General features: G+C 43.2%; 1 protein-coding gene across 30 annotated transcripts in view; it reads left to right on the top strand.

The window, feature by feature from the left end:
- Positions 1-20,678, top strand: part of BAALC (BAALC binder of MAP3K1 and KLF4) — a 1,274,875-nt gene that overhangs the window by 913,269 nt on the left and 340,928 nt on the right. The window contains exon 1 of one of the 30 annotated variants that reach the window (XM_050800768.1): positions 5,861-5,864. The exons of the other annotated variants lie outside the window; for them this stretch is intronic. The gene's annotated coding sequence lies outside the window, so the exon portion shown is untranslated. Of the gene's footprint in view, positions 1-5,860; positions 5,865-20,678 lie in introns of those variants that run through there. 30 annotated transcript variants of the gene reach the window in all.

Below are 20,678 nucleotides of genomic sequence, written 5' to 3'. Positions count from 1 at the left end.
CAGTGGGAGAGTAGACTGGAGTGACCAAATGAGAAGGAGAAAAACTGCCGTGAGGGACAGAAGTTGGAATGCTAGCTGCTTTTTTTTGATATCTTATCAGCATAAGCATTGTCCTGAGCGATGGGATCTGATGCCTTTTGATGGCCCTTGCAGTGAATGGCTCCAGCTTCCTTTGGAAGTAAAGCTGCCTGGAGAAGAGCTTTTTTTTTTTTTTTTTTTTTTTTTTTTTTTTTTTTTTTTTTTTGAGACGGAGTGCAGTGGCGCGATCTCGGCTCACTGCAAGCTCCGCCTCCCGGGTTCACGCCATTCTCCTGCCTCAGCCTCCCGAGTAGCTGGGACTACAGGCGCCCACAACCGCGCCCGGCTAATTTTTTGTATTTTTAGTAGAGACGGGGTTTCACTGTGGTCTCGATCTCCTGACCTTGTGATCCGCCCGCCTCGGCCTCCCAAAGTGCTGGGATTACAGGCGTGAGCCACCGCGCCCGGCCTGGAGAAGAGTTTTTATTAAAGAGGCATTAATGATGGAGGACCTTTGCGTAGTGAGGAAACCTCGTTTTGCCTATGTAACAGCATGGTGGTGCAGGATATGGAAGGCATATTTAGAGTCAGTATAAATATTGGCATGTAATTCCTTTGCAAGAGTGAGGGCTTAAGGCAATGAGTTCGGCTTGCTGAGAGGTAGTAGAGGGGGGCAGAGCAGTAGCCTCAATGATAGATGTGGAAGATACTATAGCATAGCCTGCCTTTGCTAGTGAGTGGGGATTAGGCCTGGTGGAACTGCCATCAATAAATCAAATGTGATCAGGGTAAGGAACAGGAAAGAAGGAAATATGGGGAAATGGGGTGAATGTCAGGTGGATTAGAGAGATACAGTCATGGGGGTCAGGTGTGGTATCCGGAATAATGTGAAATCCAGGCCAGGAACAATTGTGGGAGACTCAACAAAGAGTGAGTGTAGCTGAAGGAGCCAGGGAGCAGAAAGTATATGCATCAGGTGTGAGGAAGAAAATAGATTTTGGAAGTTACGAGAGCTGTAGAGAGTGAGTTGAGCATAGTTTGTGATTTTCAGGGCCTCTAAAAGTATTAGGGCAGCGGCAGCCACTGCGTGGAGACATGATGGCCAGCCTAAAACAGTAAGGTCAAGTTGTTTGAACAGAAAGGCTACAGGATGCGGTCCCAGTCCTTGTGTAAGAATTCCGTACTGCACAGCCCTGCACTTCAGCTGTGTGTAATGAAAAGGGTTGGAATGAGTCAGGGAGAACTAGTGTGAGGGCAGTCTCTAAAGCTGTCAAAGGAGTGGGGAAAGGATTTAGGATCTATGGGGTCAGCTAAGTTTCCTTTTGTGAGTTTATATAATGGTTTTGTTAGGATGGCAAAACCAGCTATCCAAAGGCGGAAGTATCCAACCATTCCTAGGAAGAAAAGGAGTTGTTGTTTTGTAGAAGGCATTGGGGTTTGAGAGATCAGTTGGACACGATTGGCAGGGAGAGCATGTGTGTGTTTTCATGAAGAATTATGTCAAGATAGGTAACAGATGAGGAAGAAATTTGGGCTTGAATGAAGTAATGGGGGCTGTCCGTGAAGCCTGCGGCAGTACAGCCCAGGTAATTTGCTGAGCCTGATGGGTGTCAGGGTCAGTCCAAGTGAAAGCGAAGAGAGGCTGGGATGAAGGGTGCAAGGAATAGCAAAGAAAGCATGTTTGAGATCCAGAACAGAATAATGGGTTGTGGAGAAGTTGTGGAGAGAGGTATTGAGGATAGAAGAGTACATGGGTTTGGCACCACAGGGTGGATAGGCAAGACAGTTTGGTTGATAAGGTGCAGATCCTGAACTAACCTGTTAGACTTGTCTGGTTTTTGGACAGGTAAAATGGGGGAATTGTAAGAAGAGTTTTTAGGCTCTAAAAGGCCATGCTGTAACAGGCGAGTGATAACAGGCTTTAATCCTTTTAAAGCGTGCTGTGGGATGGGATATTGGCATTGAGCCGGGTAAGGGTGATTAGGTTTTTATGGGATGGTAAGGGGTGCATGATCGGTTGCCAAGAAGGGAGTAGAGGCCGGGCGCGGTGGCTCAAGCCTGTAATCCCAGCACTTTGGGAGGCCGAGGCGGGCGGATCACAAGGTCAGGAGATCGAGACCACAGTGAAACCCCGTCTCTACTAAAAATACAAAAAAATTAGCCGGGCGCGGTGGCGGGCGCCTGTAGTCCCAGCTACTCAGGAGGCTGAGGCAGGAGAATGGCGGGAACCCAGGAGGCGGAGCTTGCAGTGAGCCGAGATCGCGCCACTGCACTCCAGCCTGGGCGACAGAGTGAGACTCCGTCTCAAAAAAAAAAAAAAAAGAAGGGAGTAGAGGTGTCCTATACTTGTGAATTAAGGTAGGGAGATACAAGGGGAGGATGTGAAGGAGGCTTTGAACTGGGGAAAAGGGCAGCAATGAGGTATGGCTGTAGCCTAGGAATAGTCAGGGAAGCAGATAATTTAGTTAAAATGTCTCAACCTAATAAGGGAGCTGGGCAGGTGGGGATAACTGAAAAAGAGTGCATAAAAGAATGTTGTCCAAGTTGGCACCAGAGTGGGGGAGTTTTAAGAGGTTTAGAAGCCTGGCCGTCAATACCTACAACAGTTATGTGGGCAAAGGAAACCAGCCCTTGAAAAGAAGGTAATGTGGAGTGGGTAGCCTCCTTATCGATAAACAGGGGATGGACTTACCCTCCACTGTAAGAGTTACCCAAAGCTCCGTGTCTGTGATGGTCCAGGGGGCTTCCGAGGTGATCGGGCAGCGTCAGTCTTCAGCCGCTAAGCTGAGAAGATCTGGGAAGGAGTCGGCCAAGGAGCGTTGGGTTTGGGCTCCAGGGGCTTTAGGAGCGGTGGCGACGTGAGTCGGACAGCCTGACCTCCAGTGGGGGCCCGCACAGACAGGGTATGGCTTAGGAGGAATCCCACGCTGCGGGCATTCCTTGGCCCAGTGGCCAGATTTCCGGTCCTTGAAGCAAGATCCTGGGGGAGGAAGTCCTGAAGGAACGCCTGACCGCTGTGGCTGAGGCGTTTTGAAGTTTTTGTGTGCTGGAAATATGGCTGGGGTTTCTCTCACAGCAGAGGCAAGTAATTGCAACTCTTCTCTATTATTGTACACCTTGAAGGTGAGGTTAATTAAGTCCTGTTGTGGGGTTTTAGGGCCAGAATTAAATTTTTGGAGCTATTTCTGATGTCGGGAGTTGACTGGGTGATAAAATGCATATTAAGAAAAAGGCGGCCTTCTGGCCCTTCTGGGTCTAGGGTGGTAAAGCGTCTAAGGGTTGCTGCCAAACGGGCCATGAACTGGGCTGGGTTTTCATCTTTACCTTGGGTAGTTTCTTTAAGTTTGTCATAATTAACAGCTTTGTAAACTGCCTTTTTAAGCCCTTCAACTAGGCAGGAAACCATGTAATCTCGCCTAGCTATACCTGGGGAATCTGCCTGATGGTTCCATTGGGGATCTTCTCAGGGAACTGCTCTAATGCCTTCCTGGAGGTCTGGCTCAGGAAGCCCGTGGTTATCAGCGTGAGATTGGGCTAGAGAAAAAACTCTCCTGTTCATCTGGGGAGAGGCTAGAAGTTGGGATGACATTTAAGTCACTCCAGGTTAAATTGTAGGACAGAGTTAGATATCAGAATTCCTGTATATATTTAGTGGGGTGTGATGAGAAAGAGCCTAAACACTGACTGATCTGAGAGAGGTCTGAAAGAAAAAGGTACATGTACCCTGACTATGCCTTCAGCTCCAGTCACCTCTCTAAGAGGAAACTGTTGGGCAGGTGGGGGAGAGCTAGTCGAGGAACGAAACTGTAAGCCAGACTGGGTGTGAGGAGGGGAGGTGATAGAAGAATTTATAAGGTGGGGGAGCAGAGGCTGAGGAAAAATTGGAACCTAGCTCGGGCTGGCTAGGAGCAGCCTGGGGAGGAGGGGAGAGGTCAGATGGGTCCGTAGAAAAGGAAGATTCAAAAGACTCAGAGACATTTGGGGTAGGGACTGAAGGAACAGACATGAGAGAAAGAAGAAAGATTTGGGACGCGTCTCATTGGGAGTAGAAACTAGGGAGGGACCAATGTCTGGACGTCAGGCACCTCAGACCATTTGCCCATTTTTTGACAAAAATTATCTAGATATTGTAGGATAGACAAATCGAAAGTGCCATTCTCTGGCCACTTGGAACTGCTGTTGAGTTTGTACTGGGGCCAAGTGGTATTGCAGAAGAAAGTAAGATGCTTGGATTTTAGGTCAGGCGAGAGTTGAAGAGTTTTTAAGTTCTTGAGAACACAGGCTAAGGGAGAAGGAGGAGGAATGGAGGGTGGAAGGTTGCCCATAGTGAAGGAGGCAAGTTTAAAGAGAAGGGTAGAGACACGGAGAAGGGGGTAGGGAGCAGCCCTGGGCTGCAACATGTGTGATCAGCCAAAGCATGCGTCCCCACAATTGACTTGCCACCAAGGGAATGTGGGTGAATGACCAAGGCAGGCGTCCCTGCGGAGATCAGACACCAATGAAACATGGGTGAATAATCAGAGAGGTGTCCCCGCAATGATTAAACACCAAGGGAAGGCTGCCTTCCCGAGTCCGTGACCAGTGCCGGAGTTTTGGGTCCACGGATAAAATGTGTCTCCTTTGTCTTTACCAGAAAATGAAAGGAAATGAAAGTAAGACAAGGGGCCGGGCGCGGTGGCTCAAGCCTGTAATCCCAGCACTTTGGGAGGCCGAGACAGGCGGATCACGAGGTCAGGAGATCGAGACCATCCTGGCTAACACGGTGAAACCCCGTCTCTACTAAAAAAATACAAAAAACTAGCCGGGCGAGGTGGCGGGCGCCTGTAGTCCCAGCTACTCGGGAGGCTGAGGCAGGAGAATGGCGCAAACCCGGGAGGCGGAGCTTGCAGTGAGCTGAGATCCGGCCACTGCACTCCAGCCTGGGCGACAGAGCGAGACTCCATCTCAAAAAAAAAAAAAAAAAAAAGAAAATAAGACAAGGGAGAGATTGAAGGGTAGCGCCAAGATTGAAAGGAGAAAGAGGTTGGAGGATAGTGAGAGGTTGGAGAAGAGAGTAAAAAGAGGCCGCTTACCTGATTTAAAATTGGTGAGATGTTCCTTGGGCTGGTTGGTCTGAGGACCCGAGGTTGAGGTGGATCTCTTCATGTAGGTGGATCTCTTCATGGAGTGAGGGTGAGGACAGGGGACTGTTCTCCCAAAGGAGTCCCGCTGACCCGGGTCTTCGGCACCAAATGTCTCACGTGTCCGTTTGAAGAGACCCCCAAACAGACTTTGTGTGAGCAACATGGTTGTTTATTTCACCTGGGTGCAGGTGGGCTGAGTCTGAAAAGAGAGTCAGCAAAAGGTGGTGGATAATCATTAGTTCTTATAGGTTTTGGGATAGGCGGTGGAGTTAGGAGCAATATTATGAAAGCAGGGGATGGATCTTACAAAGTACAGTCTCAAGGGTGGGGAGAATTACAAAGAACCCTTAGGGTGGGGAGATTACAAAGTACATTGATCAGTTAGGGTGGGGCAGAAACAAATTACAATGGAGGAATGTCATCAGTTAAAGCTATTTTCACTTCTTTTGTGGATCTTCAGTTGCTTCAGGCCATCTGGATGTATAATGCAGGTCACTGGGGATATGATGGCTTAGCTTGGGCTCAGAGGCCTGACACCCTGCATCCTAGCACTGGCTCATATCCCATCACCTATATCTTTGTTCACAGGATAATTTAACCTATGGAATGGTGTGCATGGCAAACAAAGGGTGATAGAGTCCAGATTAAAATTCACCTGTAAGGGAAAAGAAAAACATTTTTCCTATTTTCATTTCAATGGCTATGTATGTCAGTAGATGGGGGTCAGCATTTTCCCTCATCTGAGTGACCTGGAAGGTTTCTGCAATAAACAAGTCATAAGCATACACTGACATCTTTTATTACTTCCAGAAACAACAAATTACTCACTGTTAATTTAAGAGGGCTGCTTTAGAAACATCTGTAAGAGGCCAAAGGAATAATCCAGTTTTACAAGTTAAATGTAACTTAGGTGATGTGTAGGGAAAACTCTGTCTATGATTTTTCTCTACTCTGACACCACAGCAACAATCAACAACATAAGAAGACTTCTATGACCAAACGTGGGGTTTTTTTTCCCCCATGCACCAAGCAGTGGACACCAGCTGGGTGTCCTCTAATTCAGTTCCGACACTATCTACCTGAAGATACTGTCAGAACCCACAGGTTGAGGGCTCAGTCCCCAAGACTGCCCACCCCCAACTCCAGTGATTAAGTCCAGACCTCCAGAACTTCTGACCTACAGGCTTTAAGTTGGGGTTCCCATGACCTCCTCTTTGGGTTCGATTAATTTGCTAGCCAGCTCACAGAACTCTGGGAAACACATACCTATATTTACTGGTTTATTATAAAGGATATTGCAAAGGATACAGATGAAGAGACACATAAGGCAAGATATAGGGGAGGAGACATGAAACTTCCATGCCCTCCCTGGGCCTGCCACTCTCCAGGAACCTCCATGTGTTCAGCTGTCTGGAAGCCCTGTGAACCTAGTTCTCTTGGGTTTTTATGGAGGCTTCCTGACATCAGCATTCCTTCTCCCAGGGTATAGGGCAGATTCTTTCTGGGAAAAGTCTTAAAACCCACAATCAGAAAGATAGAAGATTAGAGTCCTGCCTTGGGCAAGTGAAAGGAGGGCAGGAGAATGTCAGAGGCCTGCTCCTGAGGCTTAACACACCTCACATTATGACAAAAGACTGTAACAAGGGCTATAGGAGTTATAAGCCGGGAACTGTGGATAAAAACCAATGTATAGCATAACACCACAGATGATTAGAATAAACAATGGACAGATCCATAAGCTTGCTTTGGAAGTTAAGTAAATCCTTGTAAAGTTAAGTAAATCCTTGTAAAGTTAATTTCATTTTCACTTTGCTACCAGGCATTTTCTGATGACAAATATATTGTTTATTGCATAATATATTCTAAGATAGGCTTGTATCTCTCTATCTCAAAATAGCCACCTGGCGGCTAGCCTAACGTTTTTGGTTGAGGGCTTAGAAAATGGGAGCTCTGAGGTTGAGTCTTGTTGGTTTTGAATTGTGGTTTACTCTCTATTCTTTAATAATGTAGCCTGGATGCTGTCACATGAGCTTATTCTGCTTCCTAAATGATTGTTAATAATGGTAACTGCAGGCTACATTTTATTGAATGAGACTTTTAAGATTACTCTGTCAGCCGGGCGTGGTGGCACAAGCCCAGCACTTTGGGAGGCCGAGACGGGCGGATCACGAGGTCAGAAGATCGAGACCATCCTGGCTAACACGGTGAAACCCCGTCTCTACTAAAAAAAAAATACAAAAAACTAGCCGGGCGAGGTGGCAGGCACCTGTAGTCCCAGCTACTCGGGAGGCTGAGTCAGGAGAATGATGTGAGCCCGGGAGGCGGAGCTTGCAGTGAGCTGAGATCCGGCCACTGCACTCCGGCCTGGGCGACAGAGGCAGACTCCGTCTCAAAAAAAAAAAAAAAAAAAAAGATTACTCTGTCATTCAATTTGGTATTTTGCAAGTTTTCTTGTTAATCTTTTTATCGATCTAAATTTGCCTTCTCTGTAACTGGAAGGAGAAAAGTTCATGCAATAAAGACAATAAAATATTAGTTCTTTATCAAAATAGGAAGAAGAAACATAAACAACTTTCTTTCACAAAAATAATGTTTTTGTATCTGACTCAAAAAGATTATCAGGCCAGGCTTGGTGGCTCACACCTATAATCCTAGCACTGTGGGAGGCTGAAATGGGCAGATCACTTGAGGTCAGGAGTTCAAGACCAGCCTGGCCAATATGGTAAAACTCCATCTTTACCAAAAAAATACAAAAAAAAAATTACCTGGGCGTGGTGGTGTGCACCTATAATCCCACCTACTTGGAGGCTGGGGCACCAGAATTGCTTGAACCCAGGAGGTGGAGGTTGCAGTGAGCCGAGATCTTGCCATTGCACTCCAGCCTGGTTGACAGGGTGAGTGTCATTAGTTCTTATAGGTTTTTTTGTCTCAAAAAAAAAAAAAAAAAAGATTATCCAGTCACCTATAATAGTAGTTAAAAGACTTCAGTCAGTCCTAGCTCTACTTGGCTAAGTGACTTAACTGTAAACTATCTCCATTTCTTTCAGAAAATGTATTTTCTATTCCTTTGGAAGTACTTTTCCCTTGCTATTCCCTGAGTTCTGTTGTGAGCTGTCATCATAACCTGGGCCTCCCTGGCTAAGTAATTGGTATAAGGACTGACAACTTCTTGCCCAATCTTGGGAGTTGGTGCAGCTCAATAATGATTGGCACATGTTTGACTTTAGACCATTCTTTCCCTGGGATTTTTCTATTAATAAATGGTTGCAGGAAGGAGGACTTGAAGAGGGAATCATTTCACTTCTGTCTCAAGTTATGACAATATGAGTCAAGATCCGCCTTTAACTGGGGTCCCAGAAGAAACCTATGTGAGAAGATGAAGCCACCGTTTGTCATCATAGGGGTGGGTCAGCATTCCAGTTGTCCCATTTTTCTTGCTCTTCAGTTATACAAATAAAGAAATTTTTCATTCTTATCTAAGGTAGGTCCGGCTAGCTTTCTGTCACTTGCAACCAAAAGTCCAGGCTTATACAAGAGAGAGAAACAAAAAGATATTTAGGTTCAAAAAATCAGTTGCACAAGTACAAGACAGGAGAAGCCTGCCTGATTGTTCACAGTTTACATAGTACCTAGAAATGTTAGTTAACCACAAGCCTGCCATGAACCAACGAAGGCTTGAATTGCTTAAAACAAAACAAGACAAAACTTGAGCGCAATTTGGATTGCAATAGTAAAAGTATAGGTCAGAAGGGAGGTAGCAGTTTGGTTTACTATGTTTGGTCAGATCCTGACTGTAGCTTTTGTGTTTTGGGGAAAAGTGGTATTGTTGTAAAGTTCTAGATAGCACATTGTACAGGAGAATGAAAACTAGATGGTATAGAGGAGGATAGCCATAAAAGTGAGGAGATTTAGAAAAGAAATTTATTATTAGTAATGATTAAAATTCTAGAGAAAAGTTGGTGAAAAATAACAAGGGAAATGGAAAAAAGTAGAAGCAAAAGCTACCATCTTTAAACACCAAGTACCAGGCACTATGCTCACATACTTTATGTTGTTATTAAATCCTTCAGTAAGCTTCTCAGGTAGATAGGTCTTACTATGCCCATTTTACAAATGAGAAAACAGAAGTACAGTGAAGTTATGTAATTTGTTCAGAGTCACCTGGCTAAATAGAGAGGGTCCACATTCATATCCAAACATGTCTAATACCCAAAGCCAAACTCTAGCTATACTACCGCTTTGGACAACTTTCACTGAATAATATGTCAAGCTCTGACAGGTAAATGAAATAAATTAGCATCAGTACAGGCAGTTAGGAGGATCAGTGGTTCCCTCAGCCAAACAGGCTATCTTGTCTCTCCCTCTGAGTTTCCATGAGGTTTGGTTTGTACCTTTCTAATGCCCTTTGAATTTCTTGTCTGATGTTGTTATATTATTGTCTGAACTCTGTGAACAAGATATTAAGTTTCTTTAGGGCAAAAACTTTGTTTTTTGTTTGTTTGTTTGTTTTAATATCACAGAACACTCAATTCAGTGCCTAGTGCACAGACTTCTAGTGACTTCCTAACCATGGGGTAACTGACAATGGAATGGGATGTCTCATGGAGCAGAAAGCTATTATATCACTGGATTTGTCCAGAGACACATAGGGAATGTCTGCACTGGATGTTGGACCAGAGGAACTCCTTAGACACTTTACTTCCTTAACCCCAGTGATCATTACATACTACATTTTTCAACATGAAATTAGCTTTAACTTTAAATATGATGATTGCGTATTAACATATAAAAAAGTTATATTTCTTTATAATTCTTTGCTTATCCATACTAAAATTAGGATACTTGTTTTTTTTAAGATGGAGTTTCACTTTTGTCATCCAGGCTGGAGTGTAATGGCACCATCTCTGCTCACCACAACCTCTGCCTCCCAGGTTCAAGCGATTCTCCTGCCTCAGCCTCCCAAGTAGCTGGGACTACAGGTGCGTGCCACCACACCCAGCTAATTTTTGTATTTTTAGTGGAGACAGGGTTTCACCATCTTGGCCAGGCTGGTCTCAAACTCCTGACCTCGTGATCCACCCGCCTCGGCCTCCCAAAGTGCTGGGATTACAGGCATGAGCCACTGCGCCCGGCAAAATTAGGATACTTTTTAATCAGTGTTGGCCATTTTATTGATTTCTCCTCCTCCCGAGGGAAATCAGCAGCCTACAATAGAAAAAAAAAATGTCTATGGCTGGGCGCAGTGGCTCACACCTGTAATCCAAGCACTTTGGGAGGCCAAGGTGTGCGGATCACTTGAGGCCAGGAGTTCAAGACCAGCCCGGCCAACATGGTGAAACCCTGTCTCTACTTTACAAATACAAAAATTGCCAGGCATGGTGGCTCATGCCTGTAAATCCCAGCACTTTGGGAGGCCAAGGCAGTTGAATTACCTGAGGTCAGTAGTTCAAGATCAGCCTGGCCAACATGATGAAATCCCGTCTCTACAAAATACAAAAAAATTAGCTGGGCATGGTGGTGTGTGTCTGTAGTCCCAGCTTCTCGGGAGGCTGAGGCAGGAGAATCACTTGAACCTGGGAACAGAGGTTGCAGTGAACCGAGATCGTGCCACTGAACTCCATCCTGGGTGACAGAGTGAGACTCCATCTCAAAAAAAAAAGAAGAAAAAAATGCCCGTGTTAACTGGGCACGATGGCTCATGCCTGTAATCTTAGCACTTTGAGAGGTCAAGGCAGATGGATAGCTTGAGCTCAGGAGTTCAAGACCAGCTTGGGCAGCATGATGAAACCCTGTCTCTACCAAAAATACAAAAATTAGCTGGGCGTGGTGCGGTATGCCTGTGGTCCTAGCTACTTGGGAGGCTGAGGTGGGAGGATCACTTAAGCCCAGGAGATCAAGGCTGCAATGAGCTATAATCGTGCCATTGTACTCCAGCCTGGGTGACATAGTGAGACCCTGTCTCAAAAAAAAAAAAAAAATCCTGTGTCTAATTTGAGAGAAATTTATAAATTTTAAGTTTTTAGTCAGGAAAGTGGAAATGAACTGTCATAAAATGGGATGTTTTATATTTACTTTTGTTCCTAGCTACTAAGACAAGAATGCTATTCAAAGAAAGTGAATGAATAGAAAATGGGAGACACTATAATAGTATAACATCAAGAATGCTTAAAAAACAGTCTCAGAATTGTTCTTTGTACACAAAAACAATGGTGCTTAACAATATATTGGTTCCTAAATCAAATTTCCAGCTGCCAGCAGCCACCCTTGAGTAGGAAGTGATTTAGTGCGAGCAAGTTGGTTGCAGCATGCCTCCTGCTTCCCAGGCACCGAACCCACTGGCAGCAGAGCTACAGGACTGTTGAGCACTTGGATCCAATATCCTACTGCTCAAAGTGCTGTAAAACCATGAACTAAACCTTTTAATTGTTAGAGGACAATGGTCAGTAAAGCAAAATCAATATTCTTCCAGATGGCATTACTTGGGGACTCCACTGCTGCTTGCTTCTGCCCTCTGGTTGCTTAGATCTTGGGGAGCCTCGTTAGATGGGTCAAAGCTTGCATGATCTGACAGCCTCAGTGAGCAGGCCAGAATTGCAGGGGAGAATATGGGACAACAAATTCTACAGTGATGGTCTTACTATTAGGTGAGAAGCCCTTGGGAAATCTACTTCATGCTCTGTCATTTTTGCCATTTTGGGTAACTGCCAAACCTGCTTATTTGAAGTTCATCCATATTCTTCTTCATCCCAAGCACCCAGAATACCAAATCAAAATGTGAGGAAAGCAGGAAGGTACTAGAATGTGGGGGCAAATATGGGGGCCTTCAAAGCTCATAGAATTAAGCAAATCAACAATAAAAAATACAACTAGAATTTCAGCTTTATCATAATGGCCATGAAAATGGGAGAATAGCCTTTGTGTTTTTCCTAGATGCATTCTAAATTGTACTGTTAAAGAAACTTCTGAACTTTTACATACAAGGTTTTAGTTGGTCATTGTGCTCATAAAAATGCTTTTAGAAAACAAGTGAAACTTAGGAGTGCTAATTTAGTAAAATGGCTGTCAAGATCTGGCAGACCGCCGGATGTCATGGCTCATGCCTGTAATCCCAGCTTTTTGGGAGGCCAAGAATTGCTTGCTTAAGCCCAGGAGTTCAAGACCAGCTTGGATGACATAGTGAGACCTCTATCTCCACAAAATATAAAAAATTAGCTGGGCGTGTTGGCACGCATCTATAGTCCCAGCTACTTGGGAGGCTGAAGTAGGAGGATCAGTCGAGCCCAGGAGGTTGAGATTGCAGTGAGTTGTGATCACACCACTGCACTCCAGCCTGGGTGACAGAGTGAGACCCCTCTTTCAAAAAATAATAATAATAATAATAATCTGGTAGACTGAGTTAGATTATTAGGATTTCTAAAGATATATTTGAAATCAAATGATACAATCCTATGAGTTGCTCAATATTTTACATTTTAATAAGACTGGAGATTTTTCAAATTATGAAATATTTTCTTCATGTCTGTGATATTTTCACTCAGCCTTAAAATCAGTACAGAAGAACTCCAGTCCAAATTAAAATCATTGGATAACCTTAAACTTTCCCATCTTGTTTCCTGATAACCTATTGTCTATGCTTTAAAAATCAGTATAAGCATAATTTTCCTCTATGGAAATTTTAATGAATTTTTCCTGTAGGTAAAGTTTTTTTTGCCTTCCTTGATGCCCAAATTCTGTCTGTCCTAACTCAATGGATTCAATATTTATTGAATTGCCCAGCATGGGTAAACCAATTACAAAAACGAAGACATGGGTATTGCTATGGTTTGAATGTCCTCTTCAAAACTCATGCTGAAACTTAAGTATTGAGAGGTAGGGACTTTAAGAGGATTAATAAATTCATTGATTAATGGATTAATGGCTTCATGGATTAATAGGTTATAATGGGAGAGAAACTAATGGTTTTATAACAAGAGGAAAAGAGACCTAGCTAGCATGTGAGCACACTCACCCCCTTCACCATGTGATGCCCTGCACCACCTCAGGATACTGCAGAGTCCCCACCACCATGAAGAAGACTCTCACCAGATTCGGCCCCTCAACCATAGACTTCCCAGCCTCCACAACTGTGAGAACTGAATTTCATTTCTTAAAAATTATCCAGTTTCAGGCCAGGGGTGGTGGGTCACTCCTATAATCCCAATACTTTGGGAGGCTAAGGCAGGAGGATTGCCTGAGGCCAGAAAGAGTTAGAAACCAGCCTAATCAACATAGTGCGACTCTGTCTCTACAAAACAAAAATTAAAAATTTTTTTAATTTTTAAAAATGTTAAAGTAGCTTGGATGTGGCGGTGTGCACGTATGGTCCCAGCTACTCAGGAGACAGGCAGAAGATTACTTGAGCCCAGGAGTTTGAGGCTGCAGTGAGCTGTGATTGTACCACTGCACTCCAGCCTGGGTGACAGAGCAAGACCCTATCTCTAAATAAATAAATAAGTAACCAACCCAATTTCAGATATTCTGTTATAAACAACAAAAAATAGACTAAGATATCTAAAAATATAACTGTTAGATACTGTGGCAGGCAGCCTCTAACATAGTCCCCAGTGATCCCGCCTTTTGGTGTATAATCTTGTCTCCTTGAGTATGGGCTAGACTTACTGACTTGTTTCTAATGAATAAAATTTGGCAAAGGTCATGGGATGTCACTTTTGGGATTAGGTTATAAAACAACTAGGGCTTTTCCTCGAGCATCTTCTCTCTCTCTGTCTCTCCCTTTCTGAAGGAAGCCAGCTGCCATATTGTGAGTACCCTCTGGAAGGGCCTTTATGGCAAGGAACTGATGTTTCCAGCCAGCAGCCAGCAAGAACCGTAGGCCTTGTGAATGAGCTTGGAAGCAGATCCTCCCACACTCAAGCCTTGATATGACAACAGCCTGAGACCCAGAGGTCAGTAAATTGTCAAGTTTGTATATCTAGCAAATAGCAGAGCCAAAATTCCTGTTTCTCAAACTCAAGATTTCCTCATCTGGAAAATGTGATAGTTGTTCCACATAGCCAGAGCTAAGTGTTATTTAGCTATAAGAGTCTAATGAATCTAGGTCCCAAACTAAGTTCATCATTGTCCCCTCCTTCCCTCTACACTGATCCTCTTCTTTCAGGCTCCCTGCCCATGTTTTTTTTCTTTGTTTCTTTTTTTTCCCCTGCCCATGTTCTTGATTAACTCTCTAATCAGCCAGGCTCAAAATTTTGAAAATTTTAACACCCTCTTTTTTTCTACCTTTTCATATATAAAATGAGTTCTGTATGGTTTTATCTTGAAATTATCTTTTTCTTCTTCTCCCTAGTTCAAGCTTCTACCATATCATGTGTGGATAGTTGCAAAACCTACAGTGTCCAGTTTTTCCTGACCCAATCCACTTTGTTGGATACTTCTCATACTAATCTTCTTTAAATGTTGTTTTCATCAATTCCTCCAAAAACCATAACGAGCCCCTGTTTCTTATAAATTATGTCCCACTCCTCTCCTGGTTTAGCTCTCCAAAAGCCAGTACCACCCTTGGGAGCCAGCCTTCTAATCCCCAACACAAACCTTCTGCTTCAGTCTATCTGGCTTGCTTTTGGGCCCTTGAGTTATCCATGCTAGTGTCTGCCTCTGAGACTTTGTATCGTCTTTGGATTGTTATTTTATTGTTTACCCAAATTCTGCTATCCATAACATCCCAGCTAAATCCAACATCCTGCTCAGATCCCAAGAGGCTTCACTATTGCTAAACTTGACATCCCAGGTCTTTCTAGGCCCTTAGGGGCTACTATTCTCCATTAAATTTCCCTATCACCTTTCCATACAAGTACCTAAAATGTAAGTGTCCCCACTCATCCGTCTTATCCTGTATACTGGTCCCAGACCCCCTTGTGCCTACCCAAACTCATTCCCCCACTGCCTCTTTCCTCCTCACACCTTTCTGCTGTACTCTCCGGAACCCCCATTTTATAGAAAGCAAACCATCCTACATCCCCAGCCTGTCTCCCACTCCTTGCCTTAACTGAAACTTGGCTATCTTACGAGAACATAGCTTCCCCTGCTACTGTCTTGAATTGAGGGGTGCTTACTTTACCAGTCCTCATATACTGTGGGGTTGGGAGCAGGGTTGGCCTTCTCCCAGCTTCACAATGCTACTGCCACACCATTGCTCTGAAAATAAATAAGAGATTAAGCCAGCTGGCATGCCCGCCCCCCATCCGTCCATGCCTGTATCATCTAACACCTTCCTGACACTCCTACAATGACTTTTTTTAAAAGGCACCTGGTTTATAATCTTTCTCTCCTAAAGATCTTAAATTACAGCTTTAAAACAGTATTTTTTATTATTCTTTCTCCTTAAAAATATACTATTGTAGGCCCTGCAGGATGACTCATACCTGTAATCCCAGTGTACTGGGGGGCTGAGGCAGGAGATTACTTGAGGCTAGGAGTTTGAGACTAGCCTAGACAACATAGCAAGACCCCATATCTACAAAATATAAATACTAAAAAAATTAGCCATGCATGATGGCATATGCCTGCAGTCTCAGCTACAAAAAGAGGCTGAGCAGGGAGGATTGCTTGAGCCCAGTTCGAGGCTGTAGTGAGTTACGATTGCACTTGTAAGTAAGTAAGTAAGTAATCGTACAATTGCAATTGTACGATTCAGCTTGGACAACAGAGTGAAACTGTATCCTTAAAAAAAAAGTACTATAATAAAAATCCCTCTATAATCTTATCTATCCACACCCTACTCCAGTGATGACCACCATGCACAGCTTGGTGTGCATGCTTCTGAATCTACTTTAGAGGTCTCGAATCTACTTTGGAGGTCATTGTCTTTGTGGATTACCTTTAGAGCACCCTACCCTTCCTGCACTTTTATCTGCTCAACTCCAGGGACCGTCACCTGCCCCCAACTATTCTGTATTAGAGGGCTTAAACTCCAACCTTCCTCCCTCTAACTACAATCTCCTTTCCCTTCTAGTTGCCTCATGCTGTCCCTGTACCTGATTTTGAGGTATAATCACCCAATCCTTTCTTTTTAATTGAGCTGAAATTCACATAATATACAATGAACCGTTTTTAAAGTATTCACTTCAGTGGCATTTAGTGCATTCCAAGTGCTGTGTGAGTACTACCCAGTCTACAGATTCAATGCAATCCCTATGAAAATCCTTTTTTTTTTTTTTTTCAGAAATAGAAAAACCTATCCTAAAATTTATATGAAATCTCAAGGGACCCTGAATAGCCAAAACAACTGATGTAGAACAAAGTTGGAGGGGTTCACACTTTCTGATTTCAAAACTTACTACAAATCTATAGTAGTCAAAACAGTATGGTACTGGTGTAAGGACATATAGACCAACGGAATAGAATAGAGAGCCCAGAAATAAACCCTCACATATATGGTCAATTAATTTTCAAGAAGGATGCCAAGACCATTCAATGGGAAAAGGACAATCTTTGTAACAAATGGTGCTGGGAAAACTGCATATCCATATGCAAAAGAATGAAGTTGGATTCTTACCTTACATCATTTATAAAAATTAACTCAAAGTGGATCAAAGATTTAAAGGTAAGACCCACTCTTAGAAGAAAACACAGGAGAAAATATGACATTGGATTTGGCATATTTATTGGATATGATACCAAACACAAAAGTAACAAAAGAAAAAAACCAACAGTGGACCCCATGAAAACTAAAAACGTTCGTGCATCAAAAGACACTATCAACAGGGTAAAAAGGCAACCTACATAATGGGAGAAAATAATCTTCAGATCATATGTCTGATATGGGATATGTCTGGGATATTTCCAGAGTATATAAATTGCTTTTTAAAACAAAAATATACTATTTTTGTGAGGTAAAAGATAATTAAAATTTAGAGGTTTACTTTCTCTCTCTATATATATATGTATTTGTATGTGTGTCTGTATGTATACAAATAGACCCCAACTTATGATGGTTTGACTTACAATTTTTCATCTTTATGATGGGTTTATCAGGGTAGTAAATGCATTTTCGACTTACACTATTTTCCGTTTACGGTGGGTTTATTGGTATGTAATCTCATCGTAAGTGGAGCATCATTTGATTTTATAGAATATATATGTTGAGGAAGACATATATAAGTTAGTATTATAAGCTTTATGAGATTAGGGGCCACATCTGGCATATGTAACATTTTTTCCCACAGTGCCTTGTAACAAGATCTTGACCCACAGTTAGTTTTCAATATTTTTTTTAATTAAATGAATGAATGACAGTGAAAGAATATTCTATTTAATCCCTACATTACCACCAGCATTATTTTTCTTAAAATTCAGATGTTTGTTCTGTTCCTTGTTTAGAAATCTTGTGTGACCTCACAGTGCCTTCAGAATCTGGTGTGAACTCCTTAGATGGTGGGCAGACCTTCCCTCCATATGTTCTCACCCTCAGCCCCCACATGGTACACTGGAAAAGTGGCTTCAGCCTTCATGTGCCTTGGTCAAATAGGGACAATAGACACTACCTCAAGAATTGTTGAAAGGATTAAATGAGGCCGGGCGTAGTAGTTCATGCCTGTAATCTCAGCTCTTTGGGAGGCAGAGGCGGGCGGATCAGTTGAGCTCAAGAGTTTGAGACCAGCCTGGCCAACATGGTGAAACCCGATGTCAACTAAAAATACATAAGTTACCCGGGTGTGGTGGCATGTGCTTGTAATCTCAGCTACTTGGTAGGCTGTGGCAGGAGAATCGCGTGAACCCGGGAGGTGGTAGTTGGAAGTTGCAGTGACCCAAGATGGCACCACTGCTTTCCAGCCTGGGTGACAGAGTGAGACTTAGTCTCAAAAACAAAAAAAAAAGAAGAAGAAGAAGCCGGGCATGGTGGCTTACGCCTGTAATCCCAGCACTTTGGGAGGCTAAGTCGGGCAGATCACCTGAGGTCAGGAGTTCAAGACCAGCCTGACCAACATGTTGAAACCCCGCCTCTACTAAAAATACAAAAAATTAGCTGAGCATGGTGGTGGGCACCTGTAGTTCCAGCTACTCAGGAGGCTGAGGCAGGAGAATCACTTGAACCTGGAAGGCGAAGGTTGCGGTGAGCCGAGATCGCGCCACTGTACTCCAGCCTGAGCAGTAAGAGTGAAACTCCATCTCAAAAAAAAAAAAAAAAAAAGATTAAATGAGGTGTCACCTGAAAATGTCCAGCATATAGTTGTGATGAGTCAATTAATATGTTTCCTTTTCACCCTCCTGCATGCTGCTCTTCAGTGCACTGTTCACCCTTTCAGAGTGTACATGTAATTTTACTTCTCCATATTTTGTTCATGCTTTCCCCACTGCTTTATGTGTGTCTTCCCCATCTTCCACCTCTCTATAAAAATTAAATGAATGCTTCAAGACGAGTCTCAAATTGCACTTAGTAAAAGCTTTCTGACTCCCCCAGGAGGACTTAATTCTTTTTTTATGCTTTCATGTAATTTTATAAGACAATTTCTAAGAAACTTTCATAGACTGTCTTATATTACAGTTATCTGTGGACATAACTTGTGGACATATGTGTGTATCTTAAGAGCCCAACACAATATTAATTAAACTGAGTTGATTTTGTTGACCAGGAAATTTGGATCTTAAATCTCATAACTGAAATACATCATGAAATCATCCAAAGCACACTCTCTCTATAAATAGTTCCTCTCTTTATGTGATAACACCCAGCCTGGCAACATAGCACCCTTGCCACCCACAGCTCTCTGGAAGATACAGCTGTACAAGATAACATGAGGTAATGTGACTTCTAGGGATGGGTGGTGGTGGGGAAGCCCATCACTGCTTAGACCAGCATCGAACACGCCTGACCCAGGTGGAGCTAGTTATTTGCTCAGAAATGACTTGTATGGTGCAGGTTTCCTCAGAAGAGCCAGGCTAGTTCATGTGTGTATTGCCAATTGATTGTGAGTACTGGAGCTCAGTGGTCTTCCTGGTCTAGATCCAGGAAGAGCAGCCATGTTGTGCCTCACACAGGATAAAGGAGCCGAGGAAGACAGACAGAATGTGGGAGAGGCTGGAGTTGGCTCAGAAGCAAATACAAGGGGAACACAGAGGGACAAGCCACCCTGTCCCTGAGAATTCCCCAGTTCTCTGACCAATTTGTATGAAACCTGGCAACTCTTTGTGTTCCATCCTTCAATACTGTGAAGTCTCTCTATACACTCAGTAAATGCTCCTTTTTACCTCAGTGGACTAATGCTTTTTAGAGTCACATGCATGCTGACTTCAACAAAGCAAATTGTTTACCTGAATCAACTCTGTCCTGTACCATGTCCAGTCACTTGAATTTATATTTCATTTTTGACTCTCCATATGCTAATTATGACTTTGGGCAAATCTTTTGTTTGCTCTGTGTATTTGTCCATTTTCCAGTTGCTATAAAGATACCATTGAGACTGGGTAATTTATAAACAAAAGATGTTTAATTGACTCACAGTTCCACATGGCTGGAGAGGCCTCAGGAAACTTATAATCATCTTGGAAGGAAAAGGGAAAGCAGGGCACATCTTACATGGCAGCAGGCAAGAGGAAGAGACCAAACAAGTCAATCTCATGAGAATTCGCTATCACGAGAAAAGCATGGGGAACTGCCCTCATGATCCAATCACCTCCCACGAGGACCCTCCCTTGACATGTGGGGATTACAATTTGGATTACAATTCAGGATGAGATTTGGGTGGGGACACAGAGCCAAACCGTATCACTCTGTGTCTCAGTTTCTTTAGTAGGTAAAATGCAATAATTTCATATGATGCTTTATCACTTTTCATACATCATCTCGTGAATTTTTAAAAAGTTCTTACGATATAGGCTAATAATTTTTTCCCATGTTTTACGAACAAAGGAACTTTCCCAAGGTCTCGCAATTAAGTCCTAGTGAAATGGGACTCAAACACCAGTCTCTGACTTCTGTCTACTCAGGTGGTCATCAACTCTACCTCAGAGAATATAAATTTTTTTTTTAATGGTAAGTCTTTGCAGATTGATTAAGATCCCCTTCTTGAGAATTTTTGGTGAAAGACTTTGAAGTCATCAGAGGTAACAGAGACTTCATATTATATTTGTATGAGTCCTGTTTTAAAATATATTGATAATGTGGCTGGGTGCAGTGGCTCACACCTGTAATCTAGCACTTTGGGAGGCCGAGGTGGGCAGATCACCTGGGGTCAGGAGTTCAAGACCAGCCTGGCCCACATGGCGAAACCCCATCTCTACTAAAAATACAAAAATTAGCCAGGTGTGGTGGCACATGCCTGTAATTCCAGCTACTTGGGAGGCTGAGGCAGGAGAGTCGCTTGAACCTGGGAGGCGGAGGTTGCAGTGAGCCGAGATTGTGCCATTGCACTCCAGCCTGGGCAACAAAGTGAGACTCCACCTCAAAATAAATTAGATAGATAGATAGATAGATAGATAGATAGATAGATAGATAGTTAATGAATTCAATGATAGGACCATTGGAGTGGAGATCTGTAGTTA

The sequence above is a fragment of the Macaca thibetana genome, chromosome 8 (assembly GCF_024542745.1).
Source record: "Macaca thibetana thibetana isolate TM-01 chromosome 8, ASM2454274v1, whole genome shotgun sequence".
Taxonomy (NCBI): Eukaryota; Metazoa; Chordata; class Mammalia; order Primates; family Cercopithecidae; genus Macaca; species Macaca thibetana.
The sequence above is the reverse complement of the archived record's forward strand: the minus strand, read 5'-3'. Positions and strand labels throughout refer to the sequence as shown.